The sequence below is a fragment of the Acipenser ruthenus genome, chromosome 27, assembly GCF_902713425.1.
Source record: "Acipenser ruthenus chromosome 27, fAciRut3.2 maternal haplotype, whole genome shotgun sequence".
NCBI lineage: Eukaryota > Metazoa > Chordata > Actinopteri > Acipenseriformes > Acipenseridae > Acipenser > Acipenser ruthenus.
The window spans coordinates 11,575,616-11,585,027 of NC_081215.1; positions in this window are offsets into that span (position 1 = coordinate 11,575,616).

Here is a 9,412-nt window from a genome sequence, read left to right on the forward strand (position 1 = left end):
AACTAGCCACACACACACTTCTGCAAGCTTAATGCCCCATTCATAGATAATTAGTCCACACATTAAGAGACCATTCACACTTTATCAGTCCACACACAAATAATATAGATTGTAAATCTCAAACTACACCAATATTTTCAGAATGATTCAGTTTATTTTTGTTATTCTCAATGTAGCACTATTGGGTGTTTTATAGTAATGGATGATATGTAGTTATTATTGAGATTATTATGAACTAAATTGATACAAGGCATTGCTGCACCTATCAAGGTGATTTCTTTATTATCCCATCAAGACAGGACATTAGCCCCTTCCATACTAAACATTTTAATATGTGACACCTGGAAACCACATTACATTCAATGTTTGTGTTTCATTCAAATTGTACACTTTTTTTAACTTCCACCCTGTCAACATGGCATCTAATAATCAGACACATCTAGAGCACATTGCTAGTAGACTACTGTATACTAACACATCACTGTTTTGGATTACACTGATTTTACTTCAGTCATACAGAATTCAATCGAAAAGCAGTTTGTAAGTTATTTATAACATACTCATACACATATGTAATGCTGCTTCCTTTCAGTTGAGAATAAGATACTGGTCGACTCAGTCAAACACAGATTCCAATGCAGCTGCATCTTACTGTAGAAGAAGAGCATTTTATTATGGGATTCTGGGCACTCTGAACAATGAATGAATGTAAAGGTTTTATTTGCACAGTGATAAAAGGCCATTTTAGGAGACATTTACTAAGAGAGATCCAGCTTGGCTTTTATTTGAAAATAACCCACATATAGATGCTTTTAGAGCATAAACACAGATAGAATTCAAATGCATAACTAGCCACAGGTCTGCAAGAAAATACAGTCATTTTCCTCACTCTAAGGATGAGATTTGATTCTCTGTTTTCCTCAGGAATTTGTGAAAAAATCTTATCATTTTCCACAGGCACAGGCCCAAATACCCTGTCCCCCGCCAAGCAGTTTAATAATATTGTAATTAAAAATAGGAACAATGTGATGGTTCACGTCCCATCCCTTATAAAAATAGAACTTTTAACAAGTGAACGTGTTTTAAAGGAATTGTGGAGTAAAGCGGGACTGTTTCTTAACAACGCAATGAAAATAATATTGTATATTGTGTTTTATTTAAATGCATACGAATTGTTTTACATTTGCAATTGCATAAAGTATATATATATATATATATATATATATATATATATATATATAAAGTAATGACTTACCTGTGGGGTTGTGGGTGGCCGCGGGTGGATTCCAGGATGGAAAGGGAAGGAGAGACGAACGGAGGTGGAGTTGGGTTGAAGCGGTGCTGGGTGCTCGGAGCGCGTTTCCCGGTGAGGGTGCACATTCACAGAGAGGTGCGTGGTTTGTTGTTCGGTGACCTAGATTGTCTAAACAAGTAAAACTAAATTTTAAATTGGCGATTACGAGCAAATACTTACTTGTTTGTTTGTAAATGGTGTTTGTTAGCATCAGCGTGGTGCATGGACGTCGCCATGTTTGTGTGAGTCGAGCAGTACAATGAGGCACCATGTTTGTGAGGGGCAGATTATACCTCGTTTCTACCGTAAAGCCTGCTTGCAATGCGTAAGACAAATTAAAGGATACCGGTGTGTAATTGAAGGGCAGACCATGCCATGAGTAAAGTAAGGGGTGTTATGATTTATATAAAAATACAATTATACATTTTATATTAATATAATTCTAGGTAGAATTGATATTCAACCTAGTGATTTTTATATAACTTGGTGATAGTTATATAATAGTAGTGTTAATGATATATACATGGATTTTAAAGTTAACTAAAGTTACATTTTTGGTTTCTTCCAAGGGGAGGAGTGGTTTTAGTCTGAGTATAAAAGGGAGACTGTGCTAGAGTAAAGAGAGAGGGGTTTAGAGAGAGATGGGTGCTGCATGAGTGTCCTGGCTATACAAAGTAGTATATCGCTACTGTTGTATTGCTAAAAATAGATTCCTCATCCTGCGTTTAGGAGTTTTTTTTTTATTTTCATTTTGTAAAAAGTTATTTTTCTTTTTCTTTGAGATTTTGCTTTGATATGCTTTTGTTCAATTTAGTTCCTGGATCATTTGAAAAATAAAGAGAAAAAAAAGAAATTTTGCAACCAATCTTCTGTTGTCCGTGTGCTTCCCTGCAATACCATCTTTGGCCACTTGGCACATCCTAACAAACAAATTGAAACTGTAATATTTATCACTCAGGAGCAGGAATATTCCAGGTGCCTTTGATGCAGAAAGTTGCTTTTTTTTATCCGACAAGGTGTTAGCAAGGGGATTTGTAAAGCTCAGCATGACATTGGTGGATGGGTGGATTGTTTGATATGTATTTATTCATATCTTTAGTGAGAACATTTTCACAATGTGTTTTCACTGCAGAGTAAGAGTTAGAAGCTAAAATCATGTGATTCTTTTTAAATAAAAATAGAAAGTGAGTCTGCTGTATTTCCACTCAACTACAAGTGATGAACCATTTGTTCTAGTAATTTCCTTCCACTGGGACCCATACCATTGAGTAAGAAATATCATCCATACATAACTTCAAACAACCACTCATGAATTCTGACAACGCAGACGGAGACACTGTCCAAAAATGTGTGCCTGCTTTGTTTAATAGTTTTACCTCAAATATCAAGGGAACATGGGGAAACCTGGGTTTTAATGCTTATTACATGTTTTCAGTGTTAAAATTAAGTTCTCAAACGCTGTCTGGTTGGGACTTGGGTCTGCTGCTACTCTGCTACTCATAACAGCCATTATTTATACATTACTGAAACACACACGGACTGTGTGTGTTTCAGTAATGTATAAATAATGGCTGTTATGAGTAGCAGAGTTGTACAGCTACAGTATGCATGAATTAGAGCTGAAAGATCTTACTGCATTATATCTTACTGAATCTCCTCACAAAGTAAATTAACTTGGGGGTTCTGCCTCTGTGGGCATGAACCTACATTATAAACCTCAGGGATTGTCTCAATCTGAGCAGGACTAATTATCCCTTTAAGAATATTGAAAATCTCTTTGAAACAGACCAGTCTAAAACGTCGTCCTAAAACTAGTCTGAAAAACATCTGCATACAAATCATAGCATTGATATCAATAGCCCTGATCATTACCTGTAAAAAATAACTTGACCTTAGCATTTGTTAAGAACCCTCACCTTCTACATTTTACTTGGGATTTAATCTCAAATCCACCACACAATTCATTAAGCAAATTTGCCAATCTCTGTTAAAAGAGGCCCAGAACGCAAAACACAACCAGAAGCCAGTAGTCAAATGTTTTGGTCGATGCCTTAATTAGAGTTCTGGGACCCCCTTAACAAACATACTGATCATCGCTTTCCTCTGCACCAGCAGCAGTCAACAGAACTGAATCCCTGGGTATGATTTATAATTGGAAGTGTTTCCTATTTTACACAAACATGCCCTTTCCCACAGACATTTTACATTTTTTGGCTTCAAGCACAGGGAGTGCATACATGCTAACAGTCCCGATTTCCTAGCAAATGTCTTACATCCTGATGCATAGGAACACACTTACATGCAAATTATCATATAGTCAAGGTCACAACAAGAGCAGAACGCGTGGTCCAGCAAATGAAAATTGCATCTACCAAAGCAAAAAAAAAAGAAAGATGCTCGTTTAACAGTGACTGAGGTAAGAAATATTAATTTATTCTGCACATTAGAGTTAGTGAAAACATTAGGTCACCTCCTGTAACCCGGTTCCCTGAAAGAGAAGGCGACCACCAAACATTAGTTATGGGATATGCCTCCTATTGGTAGGTATTTACTGAGCTCTTTATATCAGAGCTGCCGATAGGCCCTTTCCTGGGGTGACGTCCTCAGTCCCGCCTACCGAGGGATTAAACAGTCAGCTCACGGAAGCCATGTTCTCTTTTTGTATCGAACCCGTGAGGGTGACCGATGCGACCTCACTGGTTGGTGGACGTCTTCCCTTTCAGGGAACCAGGGTTACAGTAAGTAACCTAACATTCCCTTTCAATTCGAAGACAACCACCAAAACATTATTTATGGGAAAGTATACCAGAGCTGTCGTGAGGGAGAAGGAATGGCAGCATATAAGGGACGCATCAGAACCGCATAATCCAAGGTTAGCGGTGTGAACGTGCACCTCAAGAGCCCTCGTGCCTAATGAAGGCAAGGAAGGATCTATCACGTTAAGGTGATAGAACCTGGAGAAAGTATGTGGCATAGCCCAGCTAGCTGCAGTACAGATATCAGACAGCAAGGACCCTTTGAAGAGGGCCCAAGATGTAGCCAACTCTCTGGTAGAGTTCACGGCTACTCTCCTAGGTGGGGGCAAGCCGGCACTATCATATGCATTCAAAACTGTGTCCACAATCGAGTGTGACAGTCACTGCTTCGAGAGGGGCGGTCCTAGGGTCTGTATCCCTAGACAGACAAAGAGCTGGTCAGAATGACGCAGAGCTCTTGTCTTATCCATGTAACACCTCAACGCCCACACCGGGCAGAGGAAGTTCAATCTCTTATCCTCCTCTGAGGAAAACAGAGGTGGATAGAAAGACTCCATTTCCACAGACTAGTTCATGTGGAAGACTGTGATCACCTTAGGGAGGAAAACAGGGTTTGTACGTAGTGACACCCTGCTGCCATCGTCCCAAATACGCATGTAGGAGCTGTGCACCGACAGCACCTGTAGCTCACTGACCTGCTTTGCGGAGGTGATAGCCAAGGGGAAGGCTGTCTTCATAGACAGATACTTCAACTCTATGGAGTGTATGGGCTCAAACGGGGCCCTCACGAGAGCCTCCAGCACAATATCAAGGCTCAATTCGGGTAGAAGGACCCTCCTTGGAGGGTGTAATCGCCGAGCACCCTTAAGAAAATGGATTGCCAAGAAATGCACCACGCAGAAATGGCAGCTCAATATACCTTCAAGGTATATCTCCCAGTGCTGGCCTTGTAAATTTGAGAACCAGATTCTCCTGGGCCACCTGGCGGCCACTAGGAGAACTGTTGTCTTCTCTAACTGGACCATCTCTAGAAAAGCCGGGAGTAACGGTATCGGCAGGAACGCTCGTGGGCTAGGGTGTGGACGCCGAGTGGACTGCCTAAGAGGTGGAGGGAGTACCACAGGGGGCAGTGTGTCGTCTCCATCGAGGCAAAGAGCTCGACCTGCGCCTTCCCGAATCGTTCCCAAATGTGCTCCACCACCTGAGGGTGGAGCCGCCACTCTGACGGATGCGCACCCTCCCTCAAAAGGAGTTCCACTGTCCAGTTCACCACTCCAGGAAGATGCGTCATCCATAGGGACAGCAGGTTCCTTTGAGCCCACATCAAAAGCCAGAAGGCAATGCCATGCAACCCCGGGGACTGCGGGCCACCCTGGTGGTTGACATATGCCACCACTGCTGTGTTATCTGTCCAGACCAACACATGTGTTCCTTGCAGCACCGGGAGGAAGTGCTGGAGGGCAACTAAAACAGCCTAAACTCCAGAATGTTTATGTGCAGGGACATCCAATGGCCTGACCAGGTGCCGCAGACTCCTCTGCCTTCCCAGACTGCCTCCCAACCCAAGTTGGAGGTGTCTGTCATCATCACCTGACAGTTCAACACTACTCCCATCCACACACCTTCACACAGGTGAGAGGTCGTCCTCCACTAGCACAGGGCCGCTGAACACGAGTGAGACACTGTCAGCCGATGGTGGGAAAGCTGGGAAAGGCTGTGGGTGGGGAGCTACAGCCTGCGCCCGGAACACGGACTGGCAGGGCTCAGCCGCTGTCGTCCAGGAGACCTGTAAACAGGTTGCAGCACGTCCCATCAGTGTCGACATGGAGCTCGAAAGTGGGGGCACACTAGCTTCCGAGCAAGACAGACTGCTGAAGAAAGGAGAAAAAGAGGCTTTATTTTAGAGCTGCTGATTCCATGAAAGTGGCAAGCCAGCTTTCAGCACGAATGCAGGGGAACTGTAGTCGACTTAGAAAAGCTCTTTTGAATACACTTAGTTTCAACACAGGGGTCTTACCTTACCTTCTTGATAAGCAAAAAGAGAACATGGCTTCTGTGGGCTGACTGTTTAATCCCTCAGTAGGCGGGATCAAGGACGTCACCCCAGGAAGGGGCCTATCAGCAGCTCTGATATAAAGAGCTCATTAAATACCTACCAATAGGAGACATAGCCCATAAGTAATGATTTGGTGGTCATTTTCGAATTGAAAGGGAACAACAGGTTTTGCTCTTTTTGTGGCCCTCTGAACAAATTGTAAATGTTGGCAAGTATGGGAGTGCACTAGTTGATAATAGATGATAACTAGCATGTTTTTGCAGTTAGAAAATGTTGCATACAAAAACAAAGCTGGTCTCATTACTGGATTGCTGTAGTGTATGATAAAGTCATGTGCATAGGGACAGATTTTTTCATAAAGACTGTAATAAGCCAGTTGACACATTTTAGTAGCTGATCTCACATTTTTATGTCCCTGACCCTGGGTGAAAAACAAAAAAAAAATGTGCTGGGATGAGGTGTTTTACTCTTAGAACAGTCCAGTTTCACCTGCATTATACCAGACTGGTTGCCTTTTTTGCCTTTTTTTGTGTGGTCTCCACTTCATGGGTTGCTGTACAACATATTTCCTTCCACGTGTGTATGACTTTAGAAACTGGTACTGATTGGTACTAATCACATGACAAATGCTCCACCAAGACTGCCCAGATGGACATTACACTGGAAAAAAAAGATTACGTTGGCATACATTGGTACCAATCATAGACAAAACAAGTACACTTTCATTGAGCTCACTGTCACTCAGGTCACTCTTGTCTATAGATGTGATACAGGTGTTGCATAATTACTACTGATTACTTCCAATGCAAAAGTTGGCACACTTGCCACTATACAATATGGCATTGCCACAGATCTATCCAAGACCACTGGTTTACCAAATGCATTTGAATATGTATCTCACTCAGTAAAATGATTGTGCTTCTTTGTCTTGTTATTGTCATATGAGTTCCTAAGAACAGCTAACAGCACAATATTCTGCATACCAATAAACACACCCAGGTAATGTCCTTCTGAGCAGTCTTGGTGGAGCATTTGTCATGTGATTAGTCATTGCTGGTGTCATGTATGACATCATATCTGATGTGATGCATAGGCATAATAGGGGTGAGTTAAGGTTGCATGCAACCTCAACGTCCCATTTCCTGACTTTTGTAATTTTGAAATGCAACCTTAATGCTATTTTAACAAAGTTAGTGTTACTGAATATATATTATAGTTAGGGTTGGTAGGCATTTTAATGTTAAACCACAATTTCTGTACTTTAATAACTTTGGTTAGATCTCTAGATTTTGGCCATTTCGTTCTGCTCTGATATGTGGATTCCAAGATTCAGATAGTGAAAAAACAAATAAAATATCTGTGTTTTTTGCTGTTTTTTTCTTATCAGTCTCCAGCTCCAAAACAGTTTGGAATTTTTGTTTGACAATTTTAAGATACAAGGGGACTTGCCCAGAATAGCGCCTTTTTCTAATTTGGTGAAAACATATTCATGTGTTCCTGAGTTACAGGGATTTTAAATTTTGGTTTTGAGCATTCTCAGTACAGCTCTTGCAGTTAGATGTTTGATCTCAAAAAAGGAATTGGCATCATGACAAAATATCCTTTTTCTAATCTACTTTCATCAGAAAAAAATCTTTGTTTGTGAGGCGGACATTTTCTTTTCAATTAAAAAAAAAATTGAAACTACCTGTGGCAATGTGCCCCACCCCTGTGTGCATTTGTGTATTATGTTGTATGTTGCGTGTGTTAATGTTGGTTTATTGTAGTTGGTACACAGGATATAATGTGGGTAATGAACACGAGTGTTTAAAATGTATAATTGTATTTAGGCACGGGGATTGCACTTCACTTCACGTGCATTTAAAGTATTTAATATGTGAGCACGGGGTTGCACAGAATTAGTTCACGTGCTGGGATTCAAGTGAATAATTACATCATTGAATCCCAGCATAACAGTATATATAGATGCACAAAGCACACACTCGGGGTTGTGTATTCGTGAGTGGAGAACGGGTGTGGAGAGGGGAGAATTTAAAAACTAAGGAAAGAGGAAATATAAGTTTATTTTTTACTCACCGTGTTTGTTTGTCTGTTCATCCACTGTTTAAGTGTTAGTCCGTTTCCTTTGTGTATTTATTTTGGCTTCAAGTGGCGTGTTCTGTTTTCTGTTTAAGCCTTTTATTTTGTTAAATAAACGTGCTGAGCGCAGCTATTGCAGCTCAGTTTCACTCATCACTACTGCCTCTGTGTATGATTCTTTCTGGTCTGACGTCATCACTGCAGCTAGCCCTGCACCTGTCACACGTGGTTGTCAGAAGCAGGATAACAGCGCCCCCAAAACTCAGGCCAGAAAGAGTACTGCAGGAAAAAAAAAATTATTAAAAAAAAAAATAATAATAAAAAGCAGCCGAAAGCAGCAACAGCAGAGCAAAGGGGAAAAGGAGGAAGCAGGGCTGTGGTGTTTCGCCTGTGGCAAAACCTGTCACACCACCATGCACTGCTCCGTCCATGTGGCTCATCAGGCATTGTCCCGAAAGATGGGATGGGGGAAGACACGGAGGAGTGGTTCCGCCGGAAGGCTAGGAAACCAGTACCCGACCAGCTGCCATCACCCTTGTGTCCCCTCTGTGAGGGAAAGCATTACTTTGCCTCCTGTCCCTTCCGCAGTTATGAGGAGGAACTAGCACCTGAGTGGGAGGAGCCCGTGCATCCAGCGCCCAGACGGGGGGACCGCAGGCGTCCAGCGTGCAGACGGGGGGACCGCGAGCGTCCAGCGCCCAGACGGGGGGACCGCGAGCGTCCAGTGCCCAGACGGGGGGACCGCACCAGTCCCCTGCAAGAGAGGGAGACCTGCACCAGTCCCCTGCAAGTGAGGGAGACCCGCACCAGTCCTCTGCAAGTGAGGGAGACCCGCACCAGTCCCCTGCAAGTGAGGGAGACCTGCACCAGTCCCCTGCAAGAGAGGGAGACCCGCACCAGTCCCCTGCAAGTGAAGCAGAGCTGCACCAATCCCCTGCAAGAGAGGGTGAGCCGCACTAGTCCCCTGCAAGAGAGGGAGACCCGCACCAGTCCCCTGCAAGAGAGGGAGAGCCGCACCAGTCCCCTGCAACAGGGGAGACTACACGCTGCTCCCACCTCCGTCATCAGGAGACTACATGCTGCTCCCACCTCCATCGCCAGGAGACTACACGCTGCTCCCACCTCCGTCGCCAGGAGACTACACGCTGCTCCCACCTCCACCGCTTCCGCCACTAGGAGCAGAGCAGCAGGAGCTGCCTCTGCCTCCACCACCTCCACCGGCAGAAA